Genomic DNA, 22,837 nt, shown 5'->3' with positions numbered 1-22,837 from the left:
ACATCCACACCCACACACCCCACACACATTCATTTATGGTAGCCGAATAAAATAATTTCGGAAGACAGAAGCCAAGAGGCTAATTGTCTACACGAAAGATAATTTGCTTTGAACTGCTGAATATTTACACAAATAACCCCACATTTTGAATTGAAAGCAAGAACAACATCAAAGCCTAACATGTAATATTTCCTCAAAATTGGAAAATGAAAATGAAACCCATTGTGTTCATCAGCTATCGGAGGAGAAGGGTTATAATGAAGTATGTATGTATGTATGTATGTATGTATGTATGTATGTATGTATGTATGTATGTATATGTGTATGTATGTATGTATGTATGTATGTATGTATGTATGTATGTATGTATGTATGTATAAGGTACTCAGCACGTTTTTGATGTTGATAGCCAGATGCTGCCCAACTTGAACCAATGAAGATTTTATATTTTAGGATAATACTACAGTTGAATTTTAATTGGAATCCATTACTTTCATTCTGAAAATAAAGTTCAGAAGTTCCTTATGTGATACTTATTTTTTCTAAATTTTTAACAACCCCATACACACACGTTTGTATGTGTGTGTGTGTGTGTGTGCGTGGGCGTACAATTTGGGCGGCTGAAAAATGGAGGGAATACCACTTTTCTACACACACACACACGCACACACACACACACACACACACACACACACACACATATATATATATATATATATATATATATATATATATATATATATATATATATATATATATATATATATATATATATATATATATATATATATATATTCAAGGACGTTTATGTTTAAAAATATGACAAAGACAGAAAAAACAGAATTTATTTTCTTTATATTCTTGGCTTCTTTTCTTATGTAAAGCTTTATTTAGATTCAATAGCCACACCAGATTCTCCTTTTGTTCTCCATTTTGCGTAGTTGGGCTTTAATCGAAAATCACTTGAACTCTGGTCTAAAGTCCTTCCCCCACTCCACAATGTCACGGGCGTCTTCAACTGCAAGATAAGCGGCGTCATATTGTTTGGATATTGTCCCCAGCTTTTCAACACATATAACAGGACGTGTTCAGGAAATTTGAGTGGTTTTTTTCAGTGTCGATAGATACTTCAATATACATTTGCTGAGCTGAGCTGAATGGCTAAGCTGTAATGACAATGCAGATAATGCTCTCATACCCACTTGGTATTATGGCTAATGTGTCATGTTGTTCTAGTGACGTCATACAGTTCAGCTGATGATGCTTTAAACCTCCCGACTTCTGTGTACCATACTTTGTGCATCTTTTCTAGATTCAAGGTATGCCATTTTGTAACATTTTACTACCTTATCAGAAAGAAAAAAAGTGCTATTTTAAGGTCCAGTAAACTAGAAGTATTCAACATTAATTTAATTTACTCTTAGCACTAAATTTTACATTTTAAGCAAAATAGTCAGGAAGAGAATGTTGAGCAGAGTGTTTACTTGGGCTTGAGGACTTGGGCTTGAGTATTTTGTTACAAGTGAAGTCTGGTACATAATACAAGTGAACCCCTCTTAAACGCTATTGATGGTGTCCAGTGTACGACTATTCTAGAGCTAAACCGTGTTATATTAATACATTATTATATAATAAATGGTGTAATTTGAATCTACAACCATAGTTAGTTGTATCCAAACATTCGTTATTATGACCAGTGCTATAAAAGGATTACACCCTTTGACCCTTAATATTTTCATCACTATCTTCTATTTAGATATATATAAACAGTGTTAAATGACTTTCATAATCAAGGACTATACAAATAAGGATGCGTGGGGAGGAGTCAAGCGATTTTCTTTCATTTGTTTATGAAGCTGGATCAAGATGATGCAATACTAAATAAACAAAAACCAGTTGCACCTGATTTCGTTATATCTATCGCAAAGGTAGACTGTTGGTAATCTATTTCCCGGATATATGTTTTGGGTTTTACTTTGATTATTTGCACCTTGATCATTGTATCCTAGCTACATGTTTAAAGTTTTCTTTGACTATTTAGAACTTGAACTTGTATTCCCGGCTACATGTTTTAGGGTTTTCTTTGACTATGTACACCCTGATCTTTATTTCCTGGCTTCATGCTTCGGTGTTTTCGTCGACTATTTAGAACTTGAACTTTGATTCCTGGTTGCCTGTTTTGGGATTTTTCTGACTATTTACACTTTGATATTAGTATCGTGGCTACTTGTTGTGGGGGTTTTCGTTAACTATTTACACCTTGATCTTGGATCTATAAGCCACGGCAGTTGCGCAAACCAGCGCTATACAAGAAGACACAAAGACATTGCAATGACTTTACTTGTAGGTTGTATCGTGGTGGGGCATGGTTTCACTTATGGGCGGCTAGCGTTCATTACTCAGGGGCTGTAGGTTTTAGGTTATACCGTCACTGTTTCTTTCTGTGACTCGGAGTACAGTCGTTCTTATGAACACCAATGCAGCGACAATCAAAGCGATCACGAAGCCATGCTCACGAAAGTGTATTCCCAGTTTTCGCATGTTGTATCCGTACGGATAACTTGGATGAGAACCTTCCGGATAACGGTAACTAGGTTGCAGACCCGTCACAGTAGGACGCTGACCACCTTGGAAGGGCCATTGAGTTCCAGTTTTCTAAGCCACACATTGGGTGTTTAGCTTCTTACCGTTTGTTTAATCTTGGGATCATACTATGGCTTTGTACCAGGTCTATTCCGTTTATGTCTTCGTTGGATTTTGGTCGCATTAATTGCAAGCGCACCTTTGTGAGTTTGCAGTGTCTTTTTGAGAGCCTGGATCTCCAGCATCGTGAGATTATCGGGCTTCTACGTCGCCGTTTTATTGACTACTTTGTCCTATGTCCCTACCCTTAAATTTGGAACATCTCTGCATCTATGTCGGTGACTCTTTTATACAGTTTTCACTTTTGCCCAATATATTTAATGAAAACCCCTCAAAACCACTCACCTAATCTGGAGCAGGCAGAAATAATATTATGACAGATGTACTACTGTGGCATACATACTACTTTTTTCAGGCATTACTTTGAAAAATAAGCCATAACTATGGACATATGATATTTAATTGTTGTTATTTCTTTAGCCAATTTCTTAATGCACCATAGGGAGCCTCTCAGTAGCCCCTCGGTAACCATATAATTATGCCTAAATTATCTGGGCTGTATACTGACCAGTGACACAACCTGTAACCGGTCGCGGCCAGTAACTCTTCAATTAGCGATACTAATTGGTTAATGTAACAACTTTCTTCATTTTATGCTTATTTTTGGAAGGAAGCTATTCAGTTCCTTTTGTGCCTTTTAGATGAGAGTGTCACATCTGGCCTTCTGCTATTCAAAATCTCGAATCCCATTTCGATGTGATCGAACAGCCTTTGGATCAGATTCAGATTTGAAGTATCTATACTGTATTTTTTACATGTGCTCTAATTAATGCTACAAATCAATATTTCGAAGACTGTATGTCTTGTGAATTCTGATAATGTTTGGTGCAAAAGCTTTCATATGACTCGCCTTCAGTCACCAAGAGCTATTGACAGGTTATTTTAAATAGGCTGAATACATTGTGCCTACATGAGAATAACTAGTTCCATTATCCTTACTTTCTATACATCTGTCTCCATTTTCATGCATATCAACTGTATGTTTGCCCTACAGTGAAAATGTATGTTGCTTTATAGTCTATGGACGCATGCTTGATGTTCTTTGTTGCTTTATATCCCATGAATGCATGTTTGGTGTCCTTTTTGGTTAGTATTCAATGAAAGCATGCTTGATGTACTTTGTTGGTTTATATTATATGAATTCATGCTTGATGTACCTTTTCGGTTTGTACTCTATGAAAGCATACAAGATGTCAGTTGTTGGTTTGTATTTTATGAATGCATGCTTGATGTGCCTTGTCGGTTGGTATTCTATGAAAGTATGCATGATGTTAGTTGTTGGTTTGTATCTTATGAATGCATGCTTGATGTACCTTGTCGGTTTGTATTCTATGAAAGCATGCATGATGTCAGTTGTTGGTTTGTATCTTATGAATGCATGCTTGATGTACCTTGTCGGTTTGTATTCTATGAAAGCATGCATGATGTCAGTTGTTGGTTTGTATCTTATGAATGCATGCATGATGTACCTTGTCGGTTTGTATTCTATGAAAGCATGCATGATGTCAGTTGTTGGTTTGTATCTTATGAATGCATGCTTGATGTACCTTGTCGGTTTGTACTCTATGAAAGCATGCATGATGTCAGTTGTTGGTTTGTATCTTATGAATGCATGCTTGATGTACCTTGTCGGTTTGTACTCTATGAAAGCATGCATGATGTCAGTTGTTGGTTTGTATTTTATGAATGCATGCTTGATGTACCTTGTCGGTTTGTATTCTATGAAAGCATGCATGATGTCAGTTGTAGGCTTATATTCTATGCTTGATGTACCTTGTCGGTTTGTATTCTTTGAAAGCATGCATGATGTCAGTTGTTGGTTTGTATTTTATGAATGCATGCTTGATGTCCTTTGCTGGTTTATACTCTATCAATGCATCCTGGTTCATACTCTATGAATGCTTATTTTGATGTTGCTTGTTGGTTTAATCTCTACAAATGCGTCTTGGTTTAATCTCATGTTACGTGATAGGCTCTAATAAACAGTAACAAGAGAAAGAGTGAAAACAACAAGATTGAACAAATTTAGCAAATAATTCACTTACTGGATAAACAAAAATGGAAAAATAGAAAAACAAACCTACAACGATGGGCGACATATACATATATAACACATGCAACATACAACATACATACATAGATGGATGAACATTAATTTATCAAACAAAAGGTATCCAACCGCCTAAAAAAAATTAGGTAAGAAAGCTAATCTTTTCGAGACAGTGGAGTGGCATTGAAAAAGGGCCTTTGGTGTTTTGTTAACATAGCATAGTCTTCTTATCATTCTCAAACTTCTGACTTCTGGACCATATATGAGAACTCGCTTTAGACAGCCTTGTCTCTCCACATAAATTATTATTTTCCAAACTCTCGTATCGATGATCCGAATAACTGTCCACGATGATTTCACATACATGGGTTAAGTCCGTACGGAACAGCATCGACGATACGAGAGTAGAAGAGTAGACGATTCAACATTAGTCCACATCTTGTGACGAGAACAGGTGAAGGGAATGCAGTGAACAGGATTATTTATAGTGGAAGAGCGGATAGAAACGGATTGAGTTTTTCACCAATCCAAGCACGTGTAACAAAATTCAATTACATTGCGGAGTCTGTCTTCCAATCCGAAGAGAGCTGACTGTGACGTCATATTTTCTATACAGATGCACTAGCGTCTGTGCGCAGTGAATCAATGCGACAGAGATTTCAACATGACGGAAACTAAGAAGACACTGAATTGGGATGCACCGGCCGTAGAGACGACAAGCCATGGCACAGCAGCGGCTACCAAAGTAAACACAGTCTTACTTCAAGATGAGACCGATTTTAATTGGGATTTAGTCGATTTTCTCTCTTCGCAAGAATTTCTTCTGATACCAGTACCTTCGCCACCTTCTCCTTCTTTACCACACGTCGAGGATTTTAAACAGAGACAGAAAGAAGAATTTGAGAAATTTTTACAGCAGCAATAAGAAGCAGAAAAAGCTTTTCTTCTTCAACAGCAAGAAGAAGCAAGAAGAAGGAAACGATAGGAAGAATAAGAAGCAGCAACAGAGAAAGAACAATGTTTAGGAGAGAATGAGGACAGTAAAAATCAAACGGTGATGATACTATTATACATTTTGGCAGAGTTAAAGAGTCTGAAACAAATGTATCAACAATCTTTAATGCGACAGAAGAGAAAAAGGTCTTCCCGAGCGAAACAGGTCAATCCTCTTGCTACACCTGAGATACAACCCCTGATACACCTGAGATACCCTCTTGCTATACCTGAGATACCAGCCCTAGTGATTTCTACCAAATCATTGACAGGAGAAAGTTCAGAAGTAGGCCTTGGCCGTGGCAAATGCTCCAGGCAGTTCAAACGGATTACGTCCCATTCCTGAGTTTATTATGTTAAAAAACAAACACCCAACGGTTCTTTTCAGGGTCACCAACCTCTCTCGAAAAGAGATAGAATTCCTTTTGCCAAAAGCAATTAAAACTCAAAATCCCTATTTTGTCCATGATGTACGTGTGTGAATAGGTTCTTATTCTAAAAGATCAAAACGTAGAGACACTTATGTTTTTGTCTAGTCTATTCCGGTACAAAATTTACAATCCAATTCACAACACAACACTTTAAAACGTTTATAGACTTCTTCTGTGTGTTTGTTCACTCTCTGCTTTTTGAATTTCTTCACTTTCACAGGTGTTTCCTTCTCTTCTTCCTCACTTTCCCCATGTCTTCTTTTCTTCTCTTTTTCTCTTTCTAGATGTTTATGGGATCTTCCTTTGGGGAGGGTAACTCTTCTTCCTGTTCTGAACCCCGCTTTTCGTATTGCTCCTTTTTTGTTTAGAGCATTAAGGAGACCAATGTCCTTTCGCTTGACAATGGTAACAGGCATCTTGACTTTTGTCTCTTCTGACACCTGTCTTGCTTTTATGACGGTCTGTAGCCCAATGCCCTTTCTTCTTACAGATATAGCAACTATCTTGAATTTTATCTCGAAAGGAGGGGGAGTAGTCCGTCGGCTTGTCTGAAGACAACTTTCGTATAATACCTCGCAAAGCTCTGATCAGAAGTTCGATTTGTATGGGCTCTTCCATCGTTCTGGTCAGTTTGAGAGCGAAATGAATACGTGGAGGGAAGACACTGACCCTTTATATAGGGAATACACTGGTCTTACCTGGATATAGGGACCCATGTCGTTTAAAATGCAGTTATTTGACTTTTTGCAGTCAAGAAGAAACGATCGCACCATTTCGTGGAGAAAGGAGAAGAACGTAAGAGGCAGAAACGTGATTTATGGCCTCGCACAGGTCTGAAGTCTTGGCTCAAATTCATGCCAGCGAGTTTGAGGATGACATAAGTGAGCCAGAATCCAAACACAGAGGTTCTAAACCCAGCCAAACGTCACCACCATTAACTCCTGAAAAGTACTACCACATTCAAAGACAGAAAAGCGCTTTTCTAGAACATTTAGAACTACGGCCACTATGAAGTTTAAAGATTTCAAGTCCGAAGTACCGTTGGAGAAAGCAGAGGGGTTCATTACTGAGGTGTGGAATTCTTTGTTAAACACACTGAAACGGCAATGTGAAGCCAAAGAAAACGATAGCTTGAGACTTGCCATTCATCACGTCAGTTTGAAGTCCCCCGTTTCGATCGAGTTTAGCAACCAGGCAGAATTGACACTTTCTGAAGTCATCAACAAGGTTCAACACGTGCAGCACCGATGGAAAAAAGCAACACTGTTCATGACCCACGTTTCTCTTCCCAATGGACAGGACACATAAAGGTGATATTGGTTGACGAACGTCTTAGCATCAAGCGTAGCCTCGTTCAAATTAACAACACTCAAGACCAGATGTGTGTAGCCCTTGCCATCGTGGTTGAACGAACGTATCCCTACAAGAACGACAAGGCTGAATCGAAACGCGTCTGGGCGAATATTCGAAAATTGGACCAAACCAAAGAAGTGAAGCATACATCAAGCAGGGCTATCCAAAGACACACCCTGTGGCATTTATAAAATGCAAAACGTTCAAGATGTCGTGCTTCAACCTACACCTTTAACGTACACCCTCAAGAAGTGCGCGGACCTTTGTTGTTTTGAAGCAAATATTTCAAAGATGGAAATAACATTCATGTCTATCATCATGATGAACATTTCGATAACATCACCAGTATCGCCCCATTCCTGGGATACAGCTATTGCCCTGAGAAATGTGACTATGGATATAACAATCGAGAGCAACACAATCGTTGTGGATCGGAATGTGAGGGATGTTTGGCCTGTCAACCTTGTCTTGACGAAGAACAACAACGAGTGCATTGCCCAACTTGTCAGCACACTTTTGTTAGCCCTTCCTGTTACCAGCAATATCTGAAGACGCAAGGTTCACAGCAGAAAAGTGCTTGCCAACTCCTGAAATTGTGCCCTACTTGTGGATAAGACATACGTACCAATAATGCCAAAGCACACGTATGTTCAGGAAAGAAACGATGCCACATTTGTCACCAAATCGTGGACTTGGAACACGAATGCTACATTCAAAAATACCATTCCAAACACCAAGAAGAAAAAGATGACAGAAGAAAGGCAATTTCATCTTTTTCGATTTCGAATGCATGCAAGAGACTGGCATTCACATTCCTAATTTCTGCTTGGCTCACTGAGCGTACGAGAAGTGCATCCAAGAACCTATCCTTAGTCATTGCCCTTACTGCAGCAAGATTCTTGGAGGACGTGAAAAAATCTTTCCGGGACCCAACACGCTAGCCGATTTCTCCCCATGGATCTTAGACCCTATCGACGAGACGTGAAGCCAAGAGGACATCGAACGTTACGGAGATTGCCATCGCCATGCCACGGTGATGGCTCACAATTTTTCGGGATACCATGGACAGTTTCCTTTGAGATACTATACGGAACAAAGTACCGAACGTTCGAAAATGACTTTGACCGGATCCAAACTCATCTTCATGCAAGGCGCACAAGTGCAGTCCTATGAATGTCAAAACGATCATCCCAGTGAAATTCAACACGATAAATGTCTGATACTGAGTCGAGAAGAAAGATTGGACGAGTATCTGGACAGAGCTTGAAGTCTCATCTCGGAAGAAGCCGTGTCGCATCAGTGGTATAAAGACTTGCGTGATCATTCCTCTCTTCCACTGATGGTTCTAGAGATCCATCACATCGAAGCTCTCTTGGCTCAGATGCAGAGACGAAACAAATAAACGGTTACTTGCCAGAGCATTGCAAGCAAAAAGTACGGATTAAATTGATGACTTATCATTATTACCTGTGAAGAAAAAACAAGAAAAAACCCCATAAAAATGGACACCTGGGAACATTAGTACCTTTTGAACCACAGTTCGTACACTGCTTCTTGGAATCTTGTCGTGTGTGCTAAGGATGAACTACCTCGTGGTTAACCTCAAGATCATCAAGCTTATGTCATCAACACGGACGACAGTCATCTCACAGGAACCCACTGGGTAGCTGTCTACTTTCCCCGTGATGGTTGTGTGGAGCATTTTGATTCGAATGTATTGCCACCTTTGAAAGACGACATCATCGACTTTATGAGAAGAAATGCCCAGGTGTGTGGACATATTGTGTATTGTGTGTATTTCCTTCATCAACGCAGTCTTGGATATTCTTTAGAACATATAGTGACTTACTTTGATAGTCACTCCTCTAGAAACGATGACAAAGTAGATCGATGGTTTTGTGACCATTATGGTTATTTTTGTCTTTAGCTAGGAAACGTAGTGTACATCAATGGCCCAATGACATCCATCAGTGGAAGTCCGTCTTTACTTCACAACGTTCTCAACCTTTCAAAAATAGTTTATTATTTCAAAAATGTTTATTTGTTTGCTTGTTTGAAAAAATGTTTTATGGTTACTTGTTGGTTGTCAGTTATTTGAACAAAAATGTTGTGTTTTGAAAACAATGTGTCTGTCGTTTGTTTTTAATTTTACCATGAGACATGCTCTTTGACTTCTCTCTATCCCTTTCCAACAAATCGAAAATCAAAGCGTTCCAGCCTAACGCGCAAAACGAACTACACTTTTACTGATATGGGAAGAAGATATTAGATACAGTTGGAGAGGTACAAATAGAAGAAATTGGAGAAATACGCCCCCAAGAAGACCGACACCAAGAAGAGAAAATGGGGCACCGCAGAGGGAGAACGACTTACAACAGCAGAATTTATACACCCAGCTGCAAGTAATTCCCAGTGGCGGCAACTTAACGACTCTCACCCACGGAATGATGTCAACAACTGTTAAATCACCTCCAGATATTCAACTGGTAACAAGAACAGTTGAAATATCTACCAGAAATAGAAAAGAGGTTCAGGAGAGGGGCATGGAGGTGAAGCCAAGCCATTCAACTAGCGGAAAAGACTCAATGGCAATCGAGAGCACCCTAAGGGAGGAGATAAAAGGAAACAATTCGTTTTACTATCCCAGCACCGCCACACGAAATTAAGGACCACAACAATTTAAGAACATCTGTACCAGCCTCATTACCACTCTTAGCCCAGCTAATGGACACGGGTTTAACAACAACAACAACAGCAACTCCAACAACTTCTGATGTTAAACCAAAAACTGGAATAACAACAACTTCAACAACTCGAGTAGCAGACTCACTGACATCTCCTTCTACAGTACCCCCCCCCCCCAACCATCTAGCGGGAAAATTGCTACCGATCCTGGGAAACTCACATTAACAACAACAAGCAAAACTAGTGAGCATACCAAAAAACAGCAACACACAACACTTCCAACTGAAGCAACATCAATATCAACTTCAACTAAGTCAGCAACCACTGGTGCCAGAACAAAAACTTGTACACCACAATAAACTAGTAAACAAGACTACAGCAAACTGCGAAGAAAGACACTAAAGAAACAAAAACAAGAAGTGGTCCGACCAAGACTGACCAAGCCACAATTCAAACAGACGTACAAAACTATGTGGCCGGCCAATTTGATGCATGTGGCCTTTGCTACCTACTTCAAAACAACAACGCAGCCATTTATTTAACTGACGCACTCCGTACTATACTAGAGGCCCATCAAAAGATCTTCTATGAAAGAAAAACCTCAAAACATTTGAAGATGCTAAAGAAGCCATGGGCGAAGAATTGTATGACTACCCAATACCAATCTTGCTGATAAACGGGCTTCTGAAGCTCCATGGATTGCATTCAAATCCAATCAAATGACACCATCAATGGAAACTCCTGGTCCTGTGGTAACTATACGGTTAAGTTGGATACGAAGGGAAAGCTTCAACCCTCCATCAAACATCCAACCGTTCCTGTATCCATTCGCCAAGGGATAGCCCTCAGCCCTTCTCAGGGCTATCAAAATTTGCCATTTTACTTAAGAGACTTCAATTTGGGTTGAAACCTCGACTTGATAATACTATGATACTGTGAAGTGGCAAATTTTATGTCGATCTAACAAGAATACATTAGTTGAGACCAGAGAACCATTAATTAGCTTTATGGAGACAAGCGCGTATCATATCGCCATACTACCTTGTACGGTAACGTCCTTTAGAGGGAGAATTCTGTTCCTAATTAAACATTTGTTTATACAGCAGCCAGGCGGACTGTAAGGGACAAGGAAAACTTCATTTTCATGGTAAAGTTGTCACAAATTGAGAAATCGCAGAAACTCTGTTACTCAAACTACCAGGTCAAGCTGACCCTGACTTTGGCGCCTCTGGAAAAAGGCGGCAGAGATATTTGATTCTGGTTGGTTACATTAAATAAGGGACGTGTTTCCCACACAAAATTTTCTAGTTTTTAAAATAGTCACATCGAAATTCTAATCAGTCTAAGCTTTTCTACGTGAAAAACCAAAGTAGGACTCCGAGGATTTGCAAGAAATTCTCGTAAAAAGGAACTGTTGTCCAAAGGGGACTATTGTCGAAAGGAACCGCGAACTAATTTGCCGATTAGAGGGAGGAACGTTGAAAGCAAAGGTAGTGTGACAATTCCATGTAATTTGTTGATGCTATATAGAATGCTTTGCTGAAGTTATTTACTTGTAGTTGCATGAATCTTTTTTTCTACATTCGTGTAATAATTTGCTCTATGAAGTATAACTGTGTTGAGTTTATACATAGGAAGTCGTACATTAGTCTTCTTTAGATAAGTTTGACGAATTGTTTGAATTTGTCGTCTTGTTTACATAAGAGTTATGTTCTAAGAATTTAATACATTACATTAGTTAATATGATTACGAGAATCCGTGTGAATTCGCCGAATTTAGAAGATTTCACGTATGATTAAGAATAAGTGTGTATTGACTGAAATGATCTAGTAATTGATTGATGTGATGTATCCTAATTATTCGTTGTGTAAATTGAGGCTGGCTCAGAACCCCAGGCCTCGCGTATGTGTTAATGTGTAAGGTCAAGGCGTAACGAATTAGCCATTTGACTAACTAGGGTCATTATAGGACATGTGGAGTCGATTGATAGCCTTAGCGTCTGTTTAACACTGATAGTAGAATCTGATAACGAGGGAGAATAATGAAGAATTGACTGTTTCATAAATAACGGGAAATTTAGGTTGTCTCTATTTATATTTATTTAAAAGGGAGAAAATAGCTCCGGAGACGTATGAGACGTATTATCCTGAGACGCAATATGCTTGGACGTATGGTGTGATGTTATTCTGAGGCGTATACTGAGAAGTATAGAGAGAAGGCAGTGAGACGTATTATCCTGTGACGCAATCCTGCGACGTATTAATTTCTGAGACGTATACTGAGAGTATCCTGAGACGGAAGGTGGAAAGTATCATCCTGAGATCCAAGGGTCTGAACAGCTACCGAAGAAGCAAAACAGACTGGGGACGAGCAGGTTATGAAATCGTACAAGACGCTGACTTCGATTGTTCACTCGATCCTATGATGAACTATATTTATCAGTAAATAGATCGGCTATTTTATTTAAATCTGGTTGCGTTTTCTTTGTATTTCGGTGAAAGTTAAATTTCTATAAGTAGAGTTCATTTCTGATGTAATGAATTTTCACAGTGTTTGTATGTAATTGATTAAATTGTTTATTTACATGTACGGGGGCTCGTGTCGGTTTGTTCTATATACCTGCTCAGATCTCTATCTATTTCACCTATGAGTTTCATCACTTATATTTATATTTACTCGAACCGGGCAATAACATCGAGGGCGGTCAACCCTAGATAACGAAAACCAAATTTGGAGGGACAATTCACTCCCCCCGTTTAACAGATACCTAATATGGTCTTTTGACCACTGTTCTAAATCAAAACCATAATACCTAACTTGACATTCAAAAATTTTCATTTAGTCTCTTAGACCTAAATTTCTTTTGATTGAAAGAATTAATGCACATTTTGTGCATTGGGAATTAATTAAGAGAGGAAAATTTAATACTTAAATTCGGCTCTAATTGCGATTGTGGCTAACACATAATTGATAATAGGGAATGCCCATTATATAAGTAACTGGGCTGAATTTGGCAATATTACAATTAACGTTTCAGGTACGTTCCGGCGACGTTCGGACATCTCCACCGAGTCACTTTCCTCCCTGCCTGATCGGACATTTAAAGACGAGTGTGTGGACAGATTCCCACTCGTCTATAATCAGGTGCCCCGATGAGCGCCCGGACATCAGTTTCGAACATAGGAGTCAACAATCCTCAGCAGTCAATTGAACCAGCTGTATCAACTATCGATACACCAACAATAGGGACCGGACGCAAGACTACGACTGCCCAGGCAAGGCGAGACCACGATCTGGCATAATTCAACAACAGAAGAGACAAAACGTATCATTTGCAAGCGTTGTTGCCAACACACTTAAGAGTAGGACACCATCAACACCAAAATTTACAACATCCACTCCTACTACACTCGCAAGAATTCAGCAGGTCGGCACTGAGCACATATTTAGCGATATCCAATGGCTATTGCATACAGCACGGATATCACGTAAACGTACTGCAAACATCTGGAGAAGGAGCGACAAAAGAAAAAAGAACCCAAATGGAGGAAGATAGTGACCCATACATAATGGTACTCCACTCACTCGGTTTACATGAAGCTGTTGTGGACCAACCTCAAGCTGAAGAATTTATACAGGCTGTCAATTGTGTGGAATAAAGATCACTCATGACAAGGAAACCGTGGCCACAACAATGGTACCATGGTAGGCGAATACTCTATCACAATTACAAAGACGCTTATACTCCATATCCGATGTCAACCCTCATAGAAGCCGCCGAGTACTTAGCTCAACAACACGGGACAGAGGCACACAAAACTCGGCGGTACAAGGAAACCCGGCCGGCTGAGAATTTATGTGATGAAGAATCCAGCTGACAGACTTTAAAAATCCGGTTGAAAAATAATAACCCTTTTAAGGACTACCAAAATTGCCTCTTATCAAGGGAACTATTTTGGCTTGGTATCCAAATTCGATAAAACCGTTACGTATTCCAACTTGATCCTTTTATCCACCGCCTCAAAATTCAAACCTCTTTTAACCTAACAGTGACTAAACTTTTATATATCGCTTAGACATTAGCATTTAGAAATTAGATGGGCATTTATTATGTACACTTTGTACTAGAATTATTAGATTGTTAGTACGAAGGAAAATGTATTATAACTCGTTTGATCTGATCTAATTGCACATGTGGCTGACACAATATTGACACTCTTTATTGTCAATTAGAATAATTTGTCAAACATTTGGCTAAGTACGGGCTGGCGTTTAAGGGCTCTCTGCGTTTGCGCCTAATGCCGGTAACCTTTCCTCCATTGCCTCTCCTGGCCCTCCTGTACCTTGACGGAGATGTGTAACCATCTCCACCCGTCAATCCAGGTGTCCCGATGTTACGTCATCGTAGCGACCAATCACAACGGGCGTCACATACTACTTGGGTTGACACATGGAACAGTCGATAACTCACTGAATCGAACTCTTTTTTTATCATGAGTGTGTGTTGGGTCCATTCCCAAACATGAAAGCCCTTCATTCAGGTCGTTAGGGACATCTAGTCCCACAACCTTATGGCTAAATTAACACTGCTCTGTGAGCACATAAACGCCTGGGGGATGTGGCTCTACTTCCTTCGCCCAGGAATAATTATCAGTCCACCGTGCGGACATAAACCAGTGGCACATGTACATCAGTATGAACGCCACAATAATTCAAGACGTTCTCTCTCTCTCTCTCTCTCTCTCTCTCTCTCTCTCTCTCAGTCTGACAATCCTTTGTTGACTCAGCTTCCTATGAAGATGTGTTCAGGACTAACCAAGCTGAACGAAGCTTGCGTGAATTTGCACAATGTCAGGCAAAACCTGATACCCAGACCTGCAGAGATAGCGAATATCAGAATGTTGAAAGTGACCGAAGACCTGATAGAAGAGCTCTTCAGAGATGAAATCAAGAAAGAAAAAGAAGAATGGACGGAGAAGTATAGACTTCAGAAACAGAGATCAGCAACAGCAGGTACCAGACGGAGGATTTGTCGGCTGCTGTGTTGACACGAAAGAGTTCTCTTTCTCTTTCTGAAGAAGCAGACCCTATCCTGTGGAAAAGCATGTCGCCATACGAGAACGCAATCTTAGAGGAAGAAAGATTACCAGAACTCTCTGTCCACAAAAAAACAGCCATTTTCAAGGCTAATCCAATAATCTAGAAAATACATATTAGTTCAGTTGCTAATTGTATGTTAGTAAGTTAAAAAAACATAGAAGTGTGTATATAAGCACTTCATTTTTTGAGGTATGTTAAAGTAGAAGTGTGTCTATAAGCACATAGTTTTCCTAGCTTGTCAAATAATATGTGTTTGTGTTTGTAGTTAGCGTTTGTAGGTAACAAATAAGTGAGTGTTTCTTTAAGGTTCGTGCGTTCCATGTTTGTATGGGTCTTGAAAGGTTTTGTATCAGGGGGATGTTTTTCTTCACGTCCGTGCTTGACAAATATCATGGAACCACTTGCCAGTCTGGCTACCCATCGTTGATCCATCAACTGTGAAACAAAAAAATCACCAGACTCACCAAGTTTCTGGAACTTCAGATGCACCTGGAGTATGCCAGGCGCTTCCTGGACGAACTGCCTATGGAGGTCATAGAAGAAAGTGCGAGAATAGAAGAGGAGGATGAGGAGAGGAAAAGATCCTAAGCATAACCAAAAACCTTATTGATAGCAAATGGCAGGAATACTGGAACCAAAACACCAAAGGCAGGAAACTATACTCTATTCTAAAAGATATAAATATGAATAAGAAACCACCTAAAATCAACAACAATCATCAAAAAGCCATAACTAGAATCTATACCGGAGAAAACAAATTGGCCAGCAGCTTTGGGCAATATATAGTACCCCAACCTCACAACACATATTGCTACCACTGCTAGGTGCAAGAAGACCTATCACATATGTTCAACTCCTGCCGAAAACTAAAAAAAATGAAAGAACTAAACTAAAAATAGAGCAAAATAGGATTGGAACATACACAGAACTTTTAATGAATAACAACCCTAACCTTAATTTCACCTATATAAATATAATAGACTTTATACATGAATCTGGGTTTCAAAACAAAATATAAAATCAAAATTACATAATTCAATTGGTATCAACTAGGAGACTGGCTAATAATCCAAACGTTAGGACCTATAAGATCAGATACCTTTGACCTGTCTTAAGTGACCCGAGTTCTTAGCAAAGAAATCTATCTTATCCAAATAATTTTAGCCAGTAAATAACATAACACAACTAGTAGAGGCTAACAAACCTAAACCTAAACATAGGGAACAAAAAAGATCAGATGTTATTTGACTCGTCTTTGCGACCCGTTTGATCGGCAAAGACATCTATCTGATCCAAATAGACATAGCCTGGTAATAAACATCACATAATTAGTATTTAGGCTAAGAAACTCAAATTTAGGGTGAAAATAAGATCAGATGTCTCTGACTTGTCCTAGCGACCCAAGTAATTCGGCAAATATATCTGTCTTAATTAAATATACTTAACCTGAAAATGAAAATAACACCAAACAAATCCAAACATATAAAATACAAATAAGGCAACTACGAAACAGAAAAAGGAAGGGGGAAAATATTTAAAAACGAATAAAATAGAAAAACAAAATAATAATTATTTTTTATTCTTCATTATTCCTCATTGCAATCTAACCAATCTTTTCCACTTTCTAGCATGCATATAACACCAATAATACCTCTGAGAATTATCTAGCCGAAGGTGACAGTTATATTTATACCACGAGAAATTATAGGCCCCCAAAATTGGAGTATATAAGGTGGTCAAACACCCAAGACCATCAGGGCCCGCTACACAAAGTAGCAAAACTTTAAACAGCTTTATGAAAGAAGGACCCCAAATTAGCATCTATTAGGTGGTCTAAACTCCAACGACCATCAAGCCCAGCAGAACAGGGCTGGAAACAAAACAAAGATAAATTAGACAAGTAAGACCCTAAAACAGAATCCTTCATATTAGGTGGTCTCAAAAGTCCAAGACCATCAGGACCAGCCACACAAGGTGGCAAACTTTATTAAAAACTGTTACCTAAGATAGCTTTCCTAGGCTAATTCTAAACTCAAAACAGCACAGTTTTTTCAAAATTGTGTAGGACAACAATTTAAACCAGATACCCTGAAGTCTAAGAGCACCGACCTGTGACCTTGGAGTCGCCTTTCCACCATCGCCTCCCTAGCCACGGTTAGACATAAAAACAAATAGCGTGCAGTGCTCGCCCTTAATACTGAAAATCCAGTACCAAACACATGAGTGTGTGATGGGTCCGTTCCCACTCATACATACCTAAATGCAGCTTAGTAGTGACGACTGAATAGGTTGAGTGTGTGTTGGGTCTATTCCCACTTGCCTTCACGCCCTCCATTCAGACAGTTAGGACCTCTTGTATGGTCCACTGCCTGGCGGCTTTAATTAAACATTGCTGCCTGAGAATAATGGACAACTACCCAATAGCTGGAAACAAGCCATAGCTATCCCCATCCCTAAACCGGGCAAAGACCCCAACAACATAAATTCATATCGACCCATTTCCCTCACCAATAATATCTGTAAACTAATGGAAACCATAATCTCTAACAGCTTAAAACATCATCTCGAAAGCAACAACCTGCTATCGGAAAATCTATGTGACTTTCGAAACAAACGCTCCACCACCGACCAATTATTCAGACTAGAAGCGGATATTAAAATATCATTCAACTCCATGGGAAAAACCGACAGAAACCTCATAGCGGTTTTTCTTTATTTAGAAAAAGCCTTTGACCTGGTCTGGACTAAAGGATTGATTGCCAAACCAAACCACTTACAGCCACTCAACATGGAACCACCAAATAGACCAAGTTATATAAAGCTGCAGCAAGGATATAAACCTACTAAGAAATATCAAAGGAACAACATGGGGATCCAGCCAAGAAACATTGCTTACAATGTATAAATCCCTTGGTAGATCCAAACTGGAATATGGTTGTCAAATTTACAACTCGGCAAAACAGCCACTTTTACATAAACTTGATACTATCAAAAGGAAAGCACTAATCTTGTGCACTGGCGCACTTCCCTCTACCTCACTAGGCGAACTTCAAAATTCTCACTGGGGAAATGCCGCTAAATCTGAGAAGACAAGAACTGCTCCTCAGATAATCAATTCGACTAGCCAACCATCCAAATACACACCCCACTAAAATAGCCATGAACAGATGCAGAATAACATTTCGACAAAAACTAGTTCAAAATATACCAGGCGGCAAATTAGTCCTAAGAGCTAAGGGAAAATCTCCCAATCCTTGAGCAACAAAAAGAATACACCAAACCATCTGACCAAGCCCGTTGGTTACCAACTAACCCAAGGACAAACACCAAGGCCACCGAATACAGAAGGAAATTGGAACAAGGAAACAAACTAAATGCACATGACATACAAACCATCTACCCTGGATTTACTAAAGTCAAAAACAACTGAACCACCACGAATAGCAGCTGAAATATTTATCCCAGAATATAACATCCAATGGGGACCAGACTACCAGACCGTTGCTGTATTTACACCACAGAGTTCTGGGCAATTACTTAATCACTCAAATGGATCACTGACAATAACATCCCAAAAGCTGTCATTATTAGTGACTCTCAGATAATAAACTCAATTAAAAGTCACAGCACTAGATCAAGAGAGCTCTTTCTTACCAGGACCTACCATATGCTCAAAGGATTATCCACAAGGAACTAAATAGTAGAGTTTATGTGGGTACCATCGCATATAGGAATCCCTGGTAATGAACAAGCAGACAAAGTCGCTAAAGTTAAATTAAGAGATCTCAATGAAACCACTCTAGATACAGCTCTACAGAAGCACAAGGCTTCGAAAAAAAACTATATTAACCAAAAATGGCATGAAAACTGGAATTCCACCCCCAAAGATAGGAAACTGTACTCAATCCTAAAAACAGTAGACCGATCCATCAAACCAGCCAAGGATAAAGGTATAGACCAAAAAATTATTAACCGCATAATGACAAGGAAAACAATATTAGCAGGCAGTTATGGTAAATACATAAGTCCAAATCCAGCAAACATAAACTGTCACAATTGTCACACTATAGAAGATATAAATCATGTATTCAATGTTTGCACTAAACTCAGATAGCAAGAAACAACTTTCCAAGGGCTCAGAAAGAAATTGGATCCCCCTATATATACCCAGTCTTTCTATACCCAACAAATCCTAACAAACAATTAACAGATCATAACGTTATTTAAAAACCTTGAGACAACAGGGCTCAAAAATAGGAATTAACCAACCCCAAATAAACCAGTCAGGTTACCAATTAAGACGGGCGACTTTGACATGTCTAAGTGACCTGAGTATTCAGCAAAGAAACCCATCTTACCAAAAAATACCTGTACCCCGCCCCAATCAAATCCAAACAAACCGTCAGGTAAAACAGTTAGGACGGGCGACTTTGATACGTCTAGAGCGACCAGAGTATTTAGCAAAGAAACCCGCCTAACCCTAACATTGACATTACTCCGCCATCAATTAAACCTCGACCTAATGACCACATACCCATATTAAAAAACCAAAAAATTACCTTTTATTTCCTCTTTCCACTTACTTACTCTAAACTAACCATTAAAATACAGTACATAATACACTACGTTTCTCTTCTGACAAATAATATGAGTAAATCAAAATTCAAATATACCTTGAGACACTAACCTGGATCCAGTGGACACCTACTGTGGACAGGCATCAGCCTTCTCGCGCCCTTCCTCCCTTGCCTCGGCCGGACACCAAACTTCAGCGTGCAATGCGCGCATAATTGTTCCAACAAAACACACTTCAATAAGAGTGAATGTAGGTATAATTCCTACTCATCCAATCAAGTAAAGCAGAACTAATTAAACTGCAAACATAAGTGCGTGATGGGTCTATTCCCACTTGTGTCAGCCTTCCATTCAGCAAGCATGAAACATCCTGTTTCGCTAGCTGACGGCTAAGTTAACAGCACTCCTTGAGGGCATAAAAGCCTGAGGGATGAGGCACAGTTTCCTTCCCTCAGGATCAATTATCATCCTGAGGCGCAGGAATAAACCAGAGGCACGTGCATATTTGTGTGCAAGCCTCCATAATTAAATTAACTAACTAGTCTGGCTATATAACCAACTGATCAAATATGTTAAGGTAGTAAGATTCCTATGAATGTATTTCGACAGCCACCTAACCTGGGAAGATCATATAGATATTCTTATACAAAGTTGCAGTAAAGACTTAAACCTCTTAAGAAACCTCAAAGGTACCACATGGGGATCCAAGCAAGAAACCTTATTTACCATCTACAAAGCCCTTGTAAGATCCAAATTAGACTACGGTTGTCAAGTGTATAACTCAGCAAAACAACCACTCCTAAACAAACTAGATGCCATCCAAATAAAAGCTTTAATCGTTTGCACAAACACACTTCCCTCCACCTCATCGGACGAGCTTCAAGTCCTCGCTGGGGAACTACCACCAAAACTGAGACGACATGAAATGTTACTCAGATACTCCATTCGATTAGCTAACCATCCAAACACGCATCCCGCTAAAGTTGTCATTTGCAGATGTAACATCAACTTCAGCCACAAACTACTTCCAAACATACCAGGTGGCAAAGTAATCCTAAAACTTAGGAAACAACTTCCAATACTTGAACAACAGGAAGAATATATCAAACCACCTGACCAAACCCCTTTGATACAAACCAAACCAAGGGTAAACACCATGACCACAGAATACGGAAACAAATTGGAACAAGAAAATAAATTAAAATCCATAATCGCAAGTGACATACAGGACACTTACCCTGGTTTCATTAAAATATACATAGACGTGTCCAAAACAGCTGCAATAGTAATCCCTGAATTTATGATCCAAATGGGATCCAGGTTACCAGACTATTGCTATATATACACTACTGAATTCTGGGCAATTATTGAATCTCTTCATTGGATCAAAAACAACAACATCCAAAAATGTTGACCAAAAAATAATTAACCGGATAATGGCAGGTAAAACCAAATTAACATGCAGTTTTGGTAAATTCATAGGCCCCAAACCTGTAAACATAAACTAATGCCACTGTCATACCGTAGAAGACATGCAACATGCATTCAGTGGTTGCACTAAATTCCAACTAGCAGGAACCAACTTCCAAAAAGTACAAAAAGCAATTGGATCCCCCTTATACCTTTTCAGAAATCCTAGACTTGAAAAACCCTAACATACAATTAACATCTATAATATATTAAAATTCCTAGAGAACACCGAACTTAAAATTAGGATATAATCAGCCCCAAACAACCTTGTCAGGCAGTTAACAAAAGGCGGTCGACTTTTGACATTTCTAATGAGACCTGAATATTCAGCAAAGAATCCCGTCTCCACTTAACAAATATTAAATAACCTCCTCCACTAAACTTATCTCCCATACAAAAACCGATTACTCTAATTAAAAAACCTAAAAACAACCATAACTAGCTGTCAGGCTAACAAAACCTAAAATTAGGGGGAAAACCAAAAAAACAGTTCAGATATCCTTGGCACGTAGCAGCGACAGGAGTATTCGGCAAAGATATTAAAAAAGAGTTAGCCTGAAATAAAGTAACAACACATAAATAAAGCAAAATAAAATCAACTATCATATTAGTAAACAGGCTAATAAACTTAAAAACTAGGGAATAAATAAGATCAGATGTATTTGACATGTCATAGGGACCCGATTATTCAGCAAAGATATATATCTTAATAAAATAAAACTTAGCCTGGAAATAAAATAACAACATACTAATAGCTCTATCAAAAAAACTATGACACAATAAACCAAACAACCCTAAAACCCACACATTCAGGAACAATAAAATCCAATAACCCTCAATCTTTATTTATTTATCTATCTATTTAATTATTTAAAAAAGAAAACATTAAATTTACACTTAAATGTTACTTGCATCCTTTTAATAACCTTAAACAACACAGAATATGTTTCCAAATTTAAAAAATTTAGAACATAAATTTCAAAATTCCTGGATAGCGGAACCTTAGATCAACCTGGAAACAACGGACAGCAGCCTGCCTTCCCGCACTTTTCTTCCCTTGCCACGGACAGATATCAGTTATCAGCACGCAATGCTCGCATAAATGTTTTCCAATAATCACACGAATGAGCACAATTCCCACTCATCAAATCAAATAAAAAAATTTTTTATTTCTAAAACTTGAGAGTGTGTTGGGTCCATTCCCACTCATGTCAGCCCTCCATTCAGGCCGTTAGGGACCTATATGGACCCACAGCCTGAGGCTAAATTAACAGTGCTCCTTAAGCACATAAATGCCTGGGGGATGAGGCACCGATTCCTTCCCCCAGGAACAATTAACAGACCGCAGTGCGGTCATAAATCCGAGGTACATGCACTTAATGTGCGCACACCTCGCTAATCCAATAATAGATAGATAGTCTGGCTACCCTCATTCCATTCTTATTTATTCATTCGATCAGATTCATTCTCGTTGAC

At 39.0% G+C, this 22,837-nt stretch overlaps 1 long non-coding RNA gene across 2 annotated transcripts; it reads right to left on the bottom strand.

The window, feature by feature from the left end:
* Positions 1–838: 838 nt before the first annotated feature.
* Positions 839–21,850, bottom strand: LOC149790739 (uncharacterized). 2 transcript variants are annotated; one of them, XR_016423640.1, is made up of 2 exons: positions 19,990–21,850; positions 839–1,166 (listed from the first exon to the last, which is right to left on the bottom strand). It is a non-coding gene; the product is annotated as an uncharacterized LOC149790739 (long non-coding RNA). The 2 variants fall into 2 exon arrangements; XR_016423639.1 differs by having other exon boundaries at positions 20,004–21,850.
* Between the last annotated feature and the right edge of the window lie 987 nt (positions 21,851–22,837).

Source organism: Sinohyriopsis cumingii, chromosome 10 (assembly GCF_028554795.1).
Source record: "Sinohyriopsis cumingii isolate HCF-2022 chromosome 10, ASM2855479v2, whole genome shotgun sequence".
Classification (NCBI taxonomy): Eukaryota; Metazoa; Mollusca; class Bivalvia; order Unionida; family Unionidae; genus Sinohyriopsis; species Sinohyriopsis cumingii.
Note: the sequence above shows the minus strand (reverse complement) of the source record. Positions and strands in the feature narration are given on the sequence as shown.